Here is a 10,856-nt window from a genome sequence, read left to right as displayed (position 1 = left end):
TTTGTTAAGTGATTTCAGGTTTAGGAGGCAAATATTGGATTGAGGGAATGAAGAAAAAGCATGTAGAAATGGAGAACTCATGAAGAAATGAAGGAATCGCAAAGTTGTCAATCCTGACCTATTTGCACTTAATCGATCATAACCTAAGCTACAGAGATCCAAATGAGGTGGTTTTAATTGCGTTGGAAAGCTAATGATGAGCGGATAATTTATACGCTTTTTGGCATTGTTTTTAGTATGTTTTTAGTATCTTTTAGTTAGCTTTTAGTATATTTTTATTAGTTTTTAGTTAAAATTCACTTTTCTGGACTTTACTATGAGTTTGTGTGTTTTTCTATGATTTTAGGTATTTTCTGACTGAAATTGAGGGACCTGAGCAAAAATCTGATCCAGAGACTGAAAAGGACTGCAGATGCTGTTGGATTCTGACCTCCCTGCACTCGAAGTGGATTTTCTGGAGCTACAGAAGCCCAATTGGCGCGCTCTCAACGGCGTTGGAAAGTAGACATCCTGGGCTTTCCAACAATATATAATAGTCCATACTTTGCCCAAGATTTGATGGCCCAAACCGGCGTAGCAATTCGGCCTCAGAAATTCCAGCGTTAAACGCCGGAACTGGCATAAAACTTGGAGTTAAACGCCCAAACTGGCATGAAAGCTGGCGTTTAACTCCAGAAAAGGTCTCTACATGAAATTACTTCATTGCTCAGCCCAAACACACACCAAGTGGGCCCGGAAGTGGATTTTTCTGTCATTTACTCATTTCTGTAAAACCTTAGGTGACTAGTTTACTATTAATAGGACCTTTTGACATTGTATCTAGACCTTATGACCTCATAGCATTTTTACACGTTTCTTGTGTACTTTCCACAGCATGAGTCTCTAAACCCCATGGTTGGGGGTGAGGAGCTCTGCTGTGTCTTGATGGATTAATGCAATTACTACTGTTTCTTATTCAATCATGTTTGCTTCCATTCTAAGATAACACTTGTTCTTAATCCGGATGAATGTGATGATCCGTGACAATCATCATCATTCTCAACTATGAACGTGTGACTGACAACCACCTCCGTTCTACTTTAGATTGAGTAGTTATCTCTTGGATTCCTTAATCGGAATCTTCGTGGTATAAGCTAGAACTGATGGCGGCATTCAAGAGAATCTGGAAGGTCTAAACCTTGTCTGTGGTATTCTGAGTAGGATTCAATGATTGAATGACTGTGACGTGCTTCAAACTCCTGAGGGCGGGGCGTTAGTGACAGACGCAAAAGAATCACTGGATTCTATTCCGGCCTGATTGAGAACCGACAGATGGATAGCCGTGCCGTGACAGGGTGCGTTGAACATTTCCAATGAGAGGATGGGAGGTAGCCATTGACAACGGTGAAACCCTACATACAGCTTGCCATGGAAGGAGCCTTGCGTGTTTGATGAAGAAGACAGTAGGAAAGCAGAGATTCAGAAGATGGAGCATCTCCAAACCTCAACCTATTCTCCATTACTGCAAAACAAGTAACAATTTCATGTTCTTTTGCTTTTTACAATCAATCCTGATAATTTCTGATATCCTGACTAAGATTTACAAGATAACCATAGCTTGCTTCAAGCCGACAATCTCCGTGGGATCGACCCTTGCTCACGCAAGGTATTACTTGGACGACCCAGTGCACTTGCTGGTTAGTTGTGCGGGATTGCAAAAGTGTGATTGCAATTTCGTGCACCAAGTTTTTGGCGCCGTTGCCGGGGATTGTTCGAGTTTGGACAACTGACGGCTTATCTTGTTGCTTAGATTAGGACTATTTTTTGTTGGTTTAGAGTCTTTTAGTTGAGTCTAGTTTCATATTCTAAGTTTGGTGTCAATTGTATGCTTTTATTTTTCTGTTAAAATTTTCGTTTTTGCATATTCTTAGTCCCTTTTTGATTCATAAAAAATTCTAAGTTTGGTGTCCTCTTTGTGTTTTTCCTTTAAAAATTTTCGAAAAAATTAGTGTTTGATTTCTAAAAATTTTAAGTTTGGTGTCTTTTTGTGTTTTTCTCTTTCCTCTTATCAAAAATCAAATCTTTTCATAAAAATTTTTCAATCATATCTTTTTAATTGCTGTTTTCAAAATCTTCTCTTTTACTAATTGATTCAGTTCTCAATTTGCTTTGATTTCATTTCCCTTTTGATTTTCGAATTTTTTTTATTTTATTTTATTTCATTTTAATTTTTTCGGATATTTCAAAAAATAAAAAAATAAAAAATAAACAAAATTCATCTCTTTGCAATCATTATCATTTCCCTTTTGTCCACTATGGACTTAAGTGGAATTAATCAGTCCAAGAGGACTCTGGGGTCATATGCTAACCCCATTACAGCTGCATATGGGAGTAGCATCTGTACACCTCCCATCAAAGCAAGCAGCTTTGAGCTAAATCCTCAACTCATTATCATAGTGCAGCAAAATTGCCAGTATTCCGGTCTTCCACAGGAAGAACCTACTGAGTTTCTGGCACAGTTCTTGCAAATTGCTGACACAGTACATGATAAAGAGGTGGATCAGGATGTCTACAGACTGTTGCTGTTTCCATTTGCTGTAAAAGATCAAGCTAAAAGGTGGTTGAATAACCAACCTACAGCAAGCATAAAGACATGGAAACAGTTATCAGACAAATTCCTGAATCATTTTTACCCTCCAAAGAGGATGACACAGCTAAGGCTGGACATCCAAGGCTTTAAACAAGAGGATAATGAATCCCTTTATAATGCCTGGGAGAGGTATAGAGGTATGCTAAGGAAATGTCCCTCTGAAATGTTTTCAGAGTGGGTCCAGTTAGACATTTTCTACTATGGGCTTACAGAAAAAGCTCAGATGTCTTTAGACCACTCAGCTGGTGGATCTATACACATGAGGAAGACAATTGAAGAAGCTCAAGAGCTTATAGACACTGTTGCTAGAAACCAATACTTATATTCTAGCAATGAGTTCGTTCCAAAAGAGGAAGTCATGGCATTAGTCACTGATCCTAATCCTCAAGAACAGATGAATGAGCTTAATCAACAATTGCTCCTAATGACAGAACAGTTAGCAGAATTTAAAGAGATGCTCCATGAAACTAAAGTTGCTAATAAGAGCATAGAACTACAGTTGAATCAAGCAAAACAGCAAATATCTAAACAGATAACAGAGGAGTGTCAAGCAGTTCAATTGAGGAGTGGGAAGACCTTGAATAACACTGCTCAAAAGAGCAAAAAGCCAAACAAAGAACAAATGACAGAGGACAACCAAACCACTGTTCAAAATCCCTCTGAGGACAGTAAGAGCCCAGAGAGGAATTTCATTGGCGTTCAAACGCCAGAAAGGGAAGGAAAGCTGGCGTTAAACACCCATTCCTTGCCCAGTTCTGGCGTTCAAACGCCAGAAAAGGGGGAAAAGCTGGCGTTAAACGCCCATTTTCCACCCAATCCTAGCGTTCAAACGCCAAGGGAAGATCAGACACCTGAGAGTGCTGACAGTAATCCCTCTAAAAAGTCTTCTTCAACCACTTCTGTAAGGAATAAACCTGCAGCATCTAAGGTTGAAGAATATCAAGCCAAGATGCCTTATCCTCAGAAACTCCGCAAAGCGGAACAGGATAAGCAATTTGCCCGCTTTGCAGACTATTTAAGGACTCTTGAAATAAAGATTCCTTTTGCAGAGGCACTTGAGCAAATACCTTCTTATGCTAAGTTCATGAAGGAAATCTTAAGTCATAAGAAGGATTGGAGAGAAACTGAAAAAGTGTTTCTCACTGAAGAATGCAGTGCAGTCATTCTAAAAAGCTTACCAGAAAAGCTTCAGGATCCTGGAAGCTTTCTGATACCATGCACATTAGAAGGCACTTGCACCAAGACAGCTTTATGTGATCTTGGAGCAAGCATCAATCTAATACCTGCATCCACTATCAGAAAGCTTGGGTTGATTGGAGAAGTCAAACCAACCAGGATATGCCTCCAACTTGCTGATGGCTCCATTAAACACCCATCAGGCATAATAGAGGACATGATTGTCAAGGTTGGGCCATTTGCCTTTCCCACTGACTTTGTAGTGCTGGAAATGGAGGAGCACAAGAGTGCAACTCTCATTCTAGGAAGACCATTCCTAGCAACCGGACGAACTCTCATTGATGTACAAAAAGGGGAAGTAACCTTGAGAGTCAATGAGGATGAGTTCAAGTTGAATGCTGTAAAAGCTATGCAGCATCCAGACACACCAAATGACTGCATGGGCGCTGACATTATTGACTCTCTGGTAGAAGAGATCAATATGGCTGAAAGCCTAGAATCAGAACTTGAGGACATCTTCAAAGATGCTCAAACTGATCAGGAAGAACCAGAGGAGGTAAAGGAATTTTCGAAAATTCCTCAGGAAGAGGATAAGCCTCCTAAGCCTGAACTCAAACCACTACCATCATCCCTGAAATATGCATTTCTGGGAGAGGGTGACACTTTTCCAGTGATTATAAGCTCTGCTTTAAATCCACAGGAAGAGGAAGCACTAATTAAAGTGCTAAGGACACACAAGACAGCTCTTGGGTGGTCCATAAGTGATCTCAAGGGTATTAGCCCAGCTAGATGCATGCACAAGATCCTATTGGAGGATAATGCCAAACCAGTGGTCCAACCACAGAGGAGGCTAAATCCTGTCATGAAGGAGGTGGTGCAGAAAGAGGTCACTAAATTACTGGAGGCTGGGATTATTTATCCTATTTCTGATAGCCCCTGGGTGAGCCCTGTCCAAGTTGTTCCCAAAAAGGGAGGCATGACAGTGGTTCATAATGAAAAAAATGAACTGGTTCCTACAAGGACAGTCACAGGGTGGCGCATGTGTATTGATTACAGAAGACTCAATACAGCCACCAGAAAGGATCATTTTCCTTTACCATTCATAGACCAAATGCTAGAAAGACTAGCTGGTCATGATTATTACTGCTTTTTGGATGGCTATTCAGGCTACAACCAAATTGCAGTAGATCCTCAGGACCAAGAGAAAACAGCATTTACTTGCCCTTCTGGCGTGTTTGCCTATAGGAGGATGCCTTTTGGTCTGTGCAATGCACCTGCAACCTTTCAGAGGTGCATGCTCTCTATCTTCTCAGATATGGTAGAGAAATTTCTGGAAGTCTTCATGGATGACTTTTCAGTATATGGAGACTCATTTAGCTCATGTCTTAATCACCTAGCACTTGTCCTGAAAAGATGCCAAGAGACTAACCTAGTTTTAAACTGGGAGAAATGTCACTTTATGGTGACTGAAGGAATTGTCCTTGGGCACAAAATTTCAAGCAGGGGAATAGAGGTGGATAAGGCAAAGGTAGAGGTAATTGAAAAATTACCACCACCTGCCAATGTTAAGGCAATCAGAAGCTTTCTGGGGCATGCAGGATTCTACAGAAGGTTTATCAAGGATTTTTCGAAAATTGCTAAGCCTTTGAGTAACCTGTTAGCTGCTGACACACCATGTGTGTTTGACACACAGTGTCTGCAGGCATTTGAGACCCTGAAAGCTAAGCTGGTCACAGCACTAGTCATCTCTGCACCAGATTGGGCATTACCATTTGAATTAATGTGTGATGCCAGTGATCATGCCATTGGTGCAGTGTTGGGACAGAGGCATAACAAACTTCTGCATGTCATTTATTATGCTAGCCGTGTTCTAAATGATGCACAGAAGAATTACACAACCACAGAAAAAGAATTACTTGCAGTGGTCTATGCCATTGACAAGTTTAGAACCTACCTAGTGGGATCAAAGGTGATTGTGTACACTGACCATGCTGCTCTTAAATACTTACTCACAAAGCAGGATTCAAAACCCAGGCTTATAAGATGGGTGTTGCTTCTGCAAGAGTTTGATATAGAAATAAGAGACAGAAAAGGGACAGAGAACCAAGTAGCTGATCATCTGTCCCGGATAGAACCAGTAGGTGGGACGTCCCTCCCTTCTACTGAGATCTCTGAGACTTTCCCAGATGAGCAACTCTTTGCCATTCAGGAAGCTCCATGGTTTGCAGATATTGCAAACTATAAAGCTGTGAGGTTCATACCCAAGGAGTACAGCAGAGTGCAAAGAAAGAAATTAATTTCAGACGCCAAGTACTACCTCTGGGATGAACCATATCTCTTTAAGAGATGTGCTGACGGAGTGATCCGCAGATGTGTACCCAGAGAAGAAGCACAAAGGATCCTATGGCACTGCCATGGATCACAGTATGGAGGACATTTTGGAAGTGAGCGAACAGCCACTAAAGTCCTCCAGTGCGGCTTCTACTGGCCTACTCTCTATAAAGATTCCCGAGAGTTTGTGCGTAACTGTGACAGTTGCCAAAGAGCTGGTAACCTGCCTCACGGATATGCCATGCCTCAACAAGGGATATTAGAGATAGAATTGTTTGATGTATGGGGGATTGATTTCATGGGACCATTCCCACCATCATACTCAAACACTTACATTCTGGTGGTAGTGGACTATGTATCTAAGTGGGTAGAAGCAATTGCTACACCCACTAATGATACCAAGACTGTACTGAAATTCCTCCAAAAAAACATTTTCAGCAGATTTGGTGTTCCCAGAGTACTAATCAGTGATGGGGGCTCTCATTTCTGCAACAAACAGCTATACTCTGCTATGGTTAGATATGGAATTAGCCATAAAGTGGCAACTGCATATCATCCACAGACAAATGGGCAAGCTGAAGTCTCTAACAGAGAACTAAAGAGAATCCTAGAACGGACTGTGATAGCCCGAAGAAAGGATTGGGCAAAGAGCTTGGATGATGCTCTGTGGGCATACAGAACAGCATTCAAGACTCCTATAGGAACCTCTCCATACCAATTGGTGTATGGGAAGGCCTGTCATTTGCCTGTGGAACTGGAACACAAAGCCTACTGGGCAACCAGATTCCTAAATATGGATGCACAGTTAGCTGGTGAAAAAAGATTGCTCCAGCTAAATGAGCTAGAGGAGTTCAGACTCAATGCCTTTGAAAATGCAAAAATTTATAAGGAAAAGGCAAAGAAATGGCATGACAAGAAGTTGTCAACCAGAGTCTTTGAGCCAGGACAAAAAGTTCTGCTCTTCAACTCTAGGCTCAAATTGTTTCCAGGAAAACTCAAATCCCGATGGAGGGGTCCATATGTGATTACAGGAGTCTCACCATATGGGTATGTTGAGCTTCAGGATATTGATTCTGACAAAAAGTTCATTGTTAATGGACAGAGAATAAAGCATTATCTTGAAGGAAATTTTGAGCAGGAATGCTCAAAATTGAGACTCGAGTGATTCTCAGTGAAAGTCCAGCTAAAGACAGTAAAGAAGCGCTTGCTGGGAGGCAACCCAGTCATTAGAAGGTTGTATGAATTGTTCTTACAGAGGCAAGTATCAAAAATGAAGGAATTCACAGAGTTACAGAAGGATTCAGCTCAAAAAGCAGAGAAAATGAGCTTACTGGCGAAAAAATGCCAGTAAGGGGCATTTTGGGCGTTAAACGCCAGAATGGGCACCATTCTGGGCGTTTAACGCCAGTAATGGTACCATTTTGGGCGTTAAACGCCAGAATGGGCACCATTCTGGGCGTTTAACGCCAGGTGTGCAGCATCCTGGGCGTTTTGGAAAAACGCCCAGTGACAAAGGATTTCTGGCGTTTAACGCCAGCCAGGGCACCTGGCTGGGCGTTAAACGCCCAAAAGGGGCAACAAATGGGCGTTAAACGCCAGAATGGGTGCCATTCTGGGCGTTTAACGCCAGCAAGGTGGGGGGACCACAATTTTGTTTTCAAATCAAAATTTTTCGAACTTTCCTTTTCTTACCCACACTTTTCTACAAAATCACACTTCAATCATTCATCATTCACTTTCAAATCTTAAAAAATCAAAACCATTTTTCAAATTTATTTCAAATCAATTACAAACATTGTTCAAAAATTTCACCCTTTTCTCAATTTCTTTTCATATCTTCTCAAATCTCCTTTCAAATTCTTTTTTTTTTCGAAAACTCCCCTCCCCACCTTATAAATACACGTTTGTTCCCCCTCTTCCAACCACACCATTCGAATTTCCTCTTCCTCCCCCTCTCTTATCTCTTTTCTTTTGCTTGAGGACAAGCAAACCTCTAAGTTTGGTGTGCTTTTCCGTGATCACTAAGCCAAGATTCATCAATATCATGGCTCCTAAGGGAAAATAAACCAATTTAAGAGGCAAGAAAGAGAATAATCCAAAGAATCTTTGGAATCAAGAGAAGTTCTTAACTAAAGAACATGAAGACCATTATCTCAAAATAATGGGTCTGAGGTCAGTGATCCCGGAAGTGAATTTTGATCTGAAAGAAGATGAATATCCGGGGATCCAAGAGCAAATTCGAAACAGAGGATGGGAAGTTCTAACCAATCCTGAGACAAAGGTTGGAAGGAACATGGTTCAGGAATTCTACTCAAATCTGTGGCTGACAGATAAGCAGAGAATGACTGGAACTGCTTACCATACCTACAGAACTATGGTCAGAGGGAAAGTTATGTACTTCCATCTGGACAAAATAAGAGAAATCTTTAAATTGCCTCAACTGCAAGATGATCCTGACTCCTTTAATAGGAGGATGGTGAGAGTAGATAAGGGGTTGGATCAAGTTCTAGAAGACATATGTCTCCCTGGGACTAAGTGGATAACCAATTCAAAGGGTGTCCCAAACCAACTCAAGAGGGGAGACCTCAAGCCAATTGCAAGAGGTTGGCTAGACTTCATTGGGCGCTCTATATTGCCCACTAGCAACCGTTCTGAGGTCACCATCAAGAGAGCAGTGATGAATCAATGCATTATGCTTGGAAAAGAAGTGGAGGTCCATCATGTGATTGCTTGTGAGATTTACACAATTGCAAATAAAAATTCCACTGAAGCCAAACTGGCTTACCCAAGCTTGATTTCCTTGCTCTGTAAAGAGGCTGGGGTGAAGATGGGGGTAGATGAATTCATACCCATTGAACACCCAATCACCAAGAAGTCAATGGAAGGACAAGTGCAAGACAACTCTATCAAAAGGAGGGCGCATGAGTTCCTCCCTGAATTTCCTGAAATTGGCTACTGGGCCAGCCTGGAAGCATCTATCACCAAGTTGCAAGAGACTATGGAGCAACTTAAGGAAGAACAGCAGAATCAGAACTGCATGCTCTGCAAATTGCTGAAGGAACAAGAGAAGCAGGGGCGTGAAATCCAAGAGATGAAGCGCCAAAAGCTCTCCTCTCAAGCTGAGGGAGCATCCACTTCTCAAAATCAAGGTTGTTGAGTCCCAACTCTGTGAAAACCTCTATCATTAGGAGCCTATTTTTGCATTTATCTTTTGTTTTCTACTTTTTTTAGTCTCATCTTATATCTATATTTGAGTCTTGTTCTTAGTTCATAATTAATAAAATATATGCCTTAAAGTTATGAATGTCCTATGAATCCATCACCTCTCTTAAATGAAAAATGCTTTAATCACAAAAGAACAAGAAGTACAGGATTTCGAAATTTATCTCTGAAACTAGTTGAATTAGTTTGATGTGGTGATAATACTTTTTGTTTTCTGAATGAATGCTTAAACAGTGCATATGTCTCTTGAATTTGTTGTTTTAAGAATGTTAAAATTGTTGGCTCTTGAAAGAATGAGGAGAAAGAGAAATGTTATTGAGGATCTGAAAAATCATCAAAATTGATTCTTGAAGCAAGAAAAAGCAGTGAAAAAAAAATTCGAAAAAAAAAAATTTCGAAAAAAAAGAGAAAAGAAAGAAATAAGGGTGTGAACCAAGGCAAAAAGAGTGTGCTTAAGAACCCTGGACACCTCTAATTGGGGACTTTAGCAAAGCTGAGTCACAATCTAAAAAGGTTCACCCAATTATGTGTCTGTGGCATGTATGTATCCGGTGGTAATACTGGAAGACAGAGTGCTTTGGGCCACAGCCAAGACTCATACACTAGCTATGTTCAAGAATCATTATACTTAACTAGGAGAATCAATAACACTATCTGAGTTCTGAGTTTTCATAGATGCCAATCATTCTGAACTTCAAAGGATAGAGTGAGATGCCAAAACTGTTCGGAGGCAAAAAGCTACTAGTCCCGCTCATCTAATTGGAGCTATGTTTCTTTGATATTTTGGAGTCTATAGTATATTCTCTTCTTTTTATCCTATTTTGATTTTCAGTTGCTTGGGGACAAGCAACAATTTAAGTTTGGTGTTGTGATGAGCGGATAATTTATACGCTTTTTGGCATTATTTTTAGTATGTTTTTAGTATCTTTTAGTTAGCTTTTAGTATATTTTTATTAGTTTTTAGTTAAAATTCACTTTTCTGGACTTTACTATGAGTTTGTGTATTTTTCTGTGATTTCAGGTATTTTCTGACTGAAATTGAGGGACCTGAGCAAAAATCTGATCCAGAGACTGAAAAGGACTGCAGATGCTGTTGGATTCTGACCTCCCTGCACTCGAAGTGGATTTTCTGGAGCTACAGAAGCCCAATTGGCGCGCTCTCAATGGCGTTGGAAAGTAGACATCCTGGGCTTTCCAGCAATATATAATAGTCCATACTTTACCCAAGATTTGATGGCCCAAACCGGCGTAGCAATTCGGCCTCAGAAATTCCAGCGTTAAACGCCGGAACTGGCATAAAACTTGGAGTTAAACGCCCAAACTGGCATGAAAGCTGGCGTTTAACTCCAGAAAAGGTCTCTACACGAAATTACTTCATTGCTCAGCCCAAACACACACCAAGTGGGCCCGGAAGTGGATTTTTCTGTCATTTACTTATTTCTGTAAAACCTTAGGTGACTAGTTTACTATTAATAGGACCTTTTGACATTGTATCTAG

Source organism: Arachis stenosperma, chromosome 7 (genome assembly GCF_014773155.1).
Source record: "Arachis stenosperma cultivar V10309 chromosome 7, arast.V10309.gnm1.PFL2, whole genome shotgun sequence".
In the NCBI taxonomy this organism is placed as follows: Eukaryota; Viridiplantae; Streptophyta; class Magnoliopsida; order Fabales; family Fabaceae; genus Arachis; species Arachis stenosperma.
Note: the sequence above shows the minus strand (reverse complement) of the source record.